Below are 6774 nucleotides of genomic sequence, written 5' to 3'. Positions count from 1 at the left end.
CCTTGTGTGACTGGGCCAGATTCTTGAAAGCAAATTACTGTGTGCCTGGCCCTACTTTTAGCTTGTTGCTGTTGATGAAATAAGAGCCCATAGTGAACTTGTGTGACCCACTTTGTACAATAAACTGATAATTCCTCACAGCAAGAGAAGCTGTGTTCTGTGGAGGCAAACTTAGTTTTCTAACTTTAAATTTACTTCCTCTTAATTTCATTGTATTTTTTCCTCTGTCATCACCCACATTCACTTATATACCTCATCATTTCTTACTGTACACCCCTGGATCTCTATATTCCATAATTTCCCATCAATACTATTGATGTCTCTCTCCTATTCTCTTCATTTTATACATGCAATACTAGATAAGATTCGGTACAAGCTGTCTAAATAAGATTGTAAGTGAAATGAATTTAGCATTTTTTTACCTCAATCCTTAGCCAAGAGCAGATAAAAAACATATGCAACACAGCTCAGTTGACACAGTTTTTCATCTCTGCTGAGGAAATGCACTGGAACAGATCCATAACTAAGACTAAATTGTTTTACACCCTTGAGATATTGGCTATTCCTGTCAGAACTGATGTTGTTGGCAGATGGTAGAGCAGCATGGGGAAAATTCTTGTGGAATTATCAGTACCATACCTGGAATGGGTGAAAAAACAAACAAGGGTGTGATGGAAAGAGAAAAGAGGAAAGACAGATGAAGACAGAAAGTAATGAAAAAAGAGTCTATTGAGGTTTACGCCAATCTTTCAATGAAACAATGCACGTGTATTTTTCTTGATATATTTATTATTTTTGTCTTCCACTGATATGTACTTCTTTTGCACATGGAGAAATTCATAAGTATTTCTGACATATCACAGAGATTTAAGTGCACAGTTGTCAGACTAAGAATATTTATGAACTATTCAGCCATAGAAATTCTTAAGAATTAGCAATAATAGTCTAAAAGTATATTGCAGCCTCTTGATGTAGTAGTAAAACAATTGACACAAAACTTGTGTTGTTCTCCTGAGGTTAAAATTAATATTCTGGTTTTGTGTGAAGTCTTTTATTTCTGTGCTTCTCGTGATGATAAACTTCATCTAGTTTCTAATTACAGTCTGGAGACTAATGTTCCAAGTTTCTGTATTATCTTTAACACAAATACCATGTTTCACACTCAGACAAAGATTCAGCAACACAAAAGTTAGTTTTAAAAGTATCAAGGGCAAAATGATTCCTAAATGGTTTCTTGTCTGCCAATTGTTTCCTGTTAAGGTGCAAGACAAGCTATCACAGCATTTCATTTCTCCATGGTGCCAATGGCTTTGGATCAAACTCTGAAGTTCTGTATCCATTTTATCTTCAGTTTTTACTGAGAAAAACCTCACATTGAAATCAATATACCAGTGATGGTGAGAATCATGAGGAAGGACTACAAAATATTATAGGAGAGGCAGGTTCCTTTAGGGTCCTGCTGATTAATAATGGGGTTTTGGCTAGAAGCATTCAGCCCACTCCCCTGAAAATAATTCCCGTGGATTGAAAATAAGTGAAGTGAGCTTGTTCACCCTCTCCCTGAAGAATTACAGGGGAGAGTCCAGACCAGCTATCATGGGAACATTGGGAGAGGATGTTTTTGAAGGGGAGGAGGGAAGGGAGAGAGTGAGAAAGGGACAGAGGGAGTAATGTGATAAGAGAAGAGTGAGGGATTACAAGGTTTAATGATCTCTTCAAGTGCACTCAGCCAACTCTCATTAAAGTGAATGGGACTTTCACATATTCAGATGATGGAATCATCATGTCTTGGGAATTAGGACAGGTTGGGAAAGAGGAAAGGCTGAAGGCTTGGATATAGAATTGATCAAAACATTTGTATCGTAACAGTACTGATACCATCTCAATCTTTGATGGAAACAAGGTGGCTGACATGCTTCCCTGCCTGTTTTCCTGCCAGCCAGCTGGCAGGTGGGCTGTCTGGCTCCCCAGCTGCCTGTCTGGAAAATCTGGCAAGTCGGCAGGGTCTCTGGCTCTACAGCTGACCTGATCCTTGAGTTCCCTGGCTAGCAGCTGGGTTCCCTGGTTCCCTGGGCAGCTGGGTCCCCTGCAAGCCAGCTCCTCAAGCTACCCAACTGGATGGATGCTATAGCAGCTGAGGAGTTGGGCATCCCAGGAAGCATGGGATTCCTGGGAGGAGGCATGTTTTGCTGGTTTTGCCATGAAATATGTCAGAATTGTCAATCCCTTGAAAATCTCTGTGCTTTTTTTTACTTTTTTCCCAAGTCAGGACAAAATATTTCTAAAACTTTGTATTTTTCATGGGATGGGAATTTCATTTCCTGGCCTGCTCTATCTGGAACTCAGCAGTAGAACAGATACCTTGGATTCTGCAAATGGAGGGAAGGAAGAAAAGATACTGACGAGAGTTGGTTAGTACTGATCTCTTTTGTTCCCCTCAAAACTGTGTGTGGGGGGGGTAGTTTTGTAAAACAAAAAATTATGAAATATTTTGTTTTTCAATGAAAAATTTGTAAATTAAATGTCTTGGAAATTTTTATTTTGAAGTTTTTGTTTAGATTTTCTGTTTGTTTCATTTTTTGTGAAAAAAAATCCCTCTTACAATTTATTTTTAAAATGTCCTTTTCTTTCCCCCTAATTGGGGGTGTAGGGTTAGGGAAGGCAGTAGAAGCTCCACTTCATTTCGCTTTTTAATTTTTTTTCCCACTTGACGAAAAAGTGAAAGGATGAGATCTCAGCCCTACTCTGCCCCTTCATGCCAGATAAAAAGGCCAGAGTGACATTAAGAAGCTTAAAAGCATCATATCCAGCCAGAGATGCTAGCTATAAGAAGGTTATGTCCTGAGCACCTCCTTGCAACCCTTTGCATAGGGGGGTGTCGAGGGGTGAGCCTGGAGACAGGAGGGCTGTGTGGCCAGAGTCGGTCTGCAGCATGCATGACTGAAAAGATTCTGGAAAGTGCAAGCAGCCCACAGGGCTGCCCAGGGAAGCTATCCTAACTTAAACAGGCCACTAGGGCTGCCTGAGTTATGTCAGGTCCCATTCCAGCCTCTGGCATAGTCAAGAAAGCACAAAGAAGCCTTAAAACTGCATTTGCCAACCCCTTTCCCAGGATGGCAAGTTCTGTATAATATTCCTGAAGTGTTAGTAACTGTGGCGGGAGGTTGGGGGGAGGGGTTTCTCTCTCACTTAAAAAGAAAGTTTAAAAGTGAAGGTGTTACTTTCACTTCTAAGTGTCATCCTTTCAACAGCAACTCTTAAAAGTAAAAGCGTTACTTTCTTTCACTTTTAAACGTTTCTTCTTCCCCCTCTTCTGCCCCCTTTCTCCACTTTTCTAGTGGGAAAATGAGACAAAAATCTGAGAGAAGATGACATAGCTCCACAATTTCAAAGCCAAAAATTTCAGGATTCTCTTTAAAAAAAATATTTCAAATTTGTTTTCAAAATGAAAAGGTTGTAAAAACCCATATTTCAATGAAAATAATTGTTTTGAAAAGAATCCGGTCAGCACTAGAGTTGAGCAGAAACACGGAGCAAGAGAAGATGAGGTATGATGGTGGTCATACAGAGATGGTGATTATTCTGGAGACAAGACTAGTGCTAAACTACCAATTCCTGTGCTATCCATATTGATCAGAATTGTGACACCTAGTCTGATTCAGCCTTTTGTCTACTTCCAGAATACGTGGAAAGATTATACTGGAGCAATTGCTTCTACTTAAAAAGGAAGAAGGTTGAGGAAAGAAAATATTCAAGATTTGGGAAAACATCTAAGCTAAGTCTACATTTGGAGCTATGGATATGATTCCCAGCTCTCATAGACATACTCACCCTTGTTCTTGTGCTTTTGAGTTAGCACCGGTATGTCTATGTGACCTGGGAATTACACCTTCAGCTCCAAATATATACTAAACTAGAGCAACCTAGAGGAGCTAGTTCTTTCTTGCTCCATAAGCTTGAATAGAAACCACCACTTGTAATTGAGTAAAGTTGGGTTGTTGATAGATTTATGCTGGTCATGTCAGACAGCTGATCCTCTATCCTTTCACACACACATTCTGGAGAAAAGTATTAGACTTCTGCATTCCCTAACAATCACAAAGACAAAATTAACATTGAATATATCTGTATAGGTGTACAAATCAATAAACATAAAAGATTGGTTGGACTAATATAAAAACATGAGAAAATGTATAGATATCTTTGTAACGGCTGCAATTAAATTTATCCTTCAGAGTTGGAAGGAATCCTCCCAATTATATGTAGATAACTGGAATCATTCTGTCCTTATGATATATAGGTATGAAATAAGATATGTCTCCCAAAATTATATGATGGGCTCAATTTAAGTAATGATGATGTGTATGTACTCTCTCTGTGTCTGCATTGTTATATATTTTATGCAAAAAGAGCAAAAGCAATGAACTATGAAATACTTAGCACTGAATGCAAAGATAAGAAGGAAGGAAAGAAGGAAATGCCCATGTGGCAAGCTGGCAGTGTTTGGCTAGAATATCCCACATCGTTGACAGCTAATTTTTGCACCACCTAGGAATAAAGGTAGAAAGAGAGGACCTATGTTGTAGGTTAAGCTGTCCTGAAATGGGAAACTTGTGTATAACCAAGCCTGGGGAAAAGGTTTGAGCTGCACTTATGCTATATTATTGTTAATGTCTGTGTTAATAAAACCAGATCCCTGGAGGTGGGGAGATTTGTAATATGTAAAGTTGTTGTGCTGTAACCCATGACCTTATCTGAGGGTTCAAGATCAAATTATATATCATATACTAAGGCTTATTAAAATTCTGTACACTAATAAAATGGAAGCTATTGGAGTTGTAATGAGGAAAAATAAAAGCTTGGAAGCAAGCTAAGGGCCAGTGCAGCCTATAGTAGTTTAATAGTTAGACTGTTTTAGCAGAGGGGTATAAGAGTTAGCATAAGCAACTTGACCTAAGGTTATAAGATTTATCAATGTGCTTTGTAAAAAAAAAAAAAAAAAAGCTAACACAAGAATGGCCATATTGGATCAGACCAATGGTCGATCTAGTCCAGAATCCTGTCTTACAACAGTGGCCAGTGCCAGGTGCTTCAGAGGGAATGAACAGAACAGGTAATCATCAAGTGATCCATCCCCTGTCGCCATTTCCCAGCTTCTGGCAAACAGAGGCTAGGGACACTTCAGAGCATGGATTTGCATCCCTGCCCATCCTGGCTAATAGCAAAATAACCACAAAATAATTTATTTGTCAAATAACAGATTTCTAAGGGATTTTTATTATGTGTAAAGTTAACTGCATTCATGTATTGCAAACATTGGGAAATGTATTAACACAACACTGACTCAAACAGCTTATGTCAGCAATCAGAACCCCAATTATGGATACTTAGAAACCATATATGGGCAAGGGACTGACACCTAAGTGAATATGGTCACAGATAAGTAAATGTATCAAAAAGGTGATACAAAACCTGATACATTAGGTGTCTCACTTGTAATTAATGTAATTGAGTAGGCGGTCCAAAACTTCATCTCCTCTTGTGTTTCCCTGACTGTTTCTTCTGTCTTTGTTTCTAATAGCCTCCATAAGGTAGTAACTATGTACATAGGTCAACAATTGGGGATTGTTTTATCTTGTACTAGCCTAAGGCTGAAAGTGTGCACAAGGCAAGGTGCCATTTTGCTACACTTGTCAGATGGATAGCCATGTTAGTCTGTAACCATAAAAACAATGAGAAGGCCGGTGGCACCTTAAAGACTAACAGATTTATTTGGGCATAAGCTTTCGTGGGTAAAAAATCCACTTCCTCAGATGCATGGAGTGAAAATTACAGATACAGGCATAAATATATATTGGCACCTGTAGAGAAAAAGGATAAATAGACACAAATCAGACATCAAGAATGGTAACATACAAACGCCAGTAGGAGAACACTTCAATCTCCCTGGACACTCAATAATAGATTTAAAAGTAGCCATTCTTCAACAAACAAAAAAAAAGATTTCAAAAAGAAACTGCTGAGCTACAATTCATTTGCAAACTTAACACCATCAATGTGGGCTTGAATAGCAACTCAGAGTGGCTGGCTTACTACAAAAACAATTTCCCCTCTCTTGATATTGACATCTCCTCATCAATTATTGGGAGTGGACCACATCCACCCTGACTAAATTGGCCTTCAACACTGGTTCTCCACTTGCAAGGTAACTCCCTTCTCTTCATGTGCCAATATATATTTATGCCTGTATCGGTAATTTTCACTCCATGCATCTGAAGAAGTGGGGGTTTTACCCAAAAAAGCTTATGCATAAATAAATCTGTTAGTCTTGAAGGTGCCACCGGATTCCTTGTTGGTTTTGCTACACTTATGATAGTTCATCTTCTTTTTCTATATTTTCAATTAAACTTGTCTGTATTAGCTAGAGCTTGTAAAGTCTCTTTGTGTTTTGCCAGTCTCCAACTCAGTAAATGTCTGATGTAGCCATCTGAGTAAAAGAACCTGTTCTTAGTGACAAATGCATTCACACCCCAAACTAATCCAAGGCTACTGCATGTTTGTTAAAAAGACTGGGAAAGCATTTGTTCACATGCAGGTAATAAGACTGGCTGAGTAAATACAGCAAAGAATGTTCATCCGTCACTGAAATGCAGCCATCTACAGGGTAGAATGGAGCTTTTATTTAGCAGCACAACACAATAGCATAGAGCAGGAAGGTAGGAAAAAATATGATCATAAATATCCACAAAGACATTTTGGTGCATAATACATTTA

Source organism: Mauremys reevesii, linkage group 3 (genome assembly GCF_016161935.1).
Source record: "Mauremys reevesii isolate NIE-2019 linkage group 3, ASM1616193v1, whole genome shotgun sequence".
In the NCBI taxonomy this organism is placed as follows: Eukaryota; Metazoa; Chordata; order Testudines; family Geoemydidae; genus Mauremys; species Mauremys reevesii.
The sequence above is the reverse complement of the archived record's forward strand: the minus strand, read 5'-3'. Positions refer to the sequence as shown.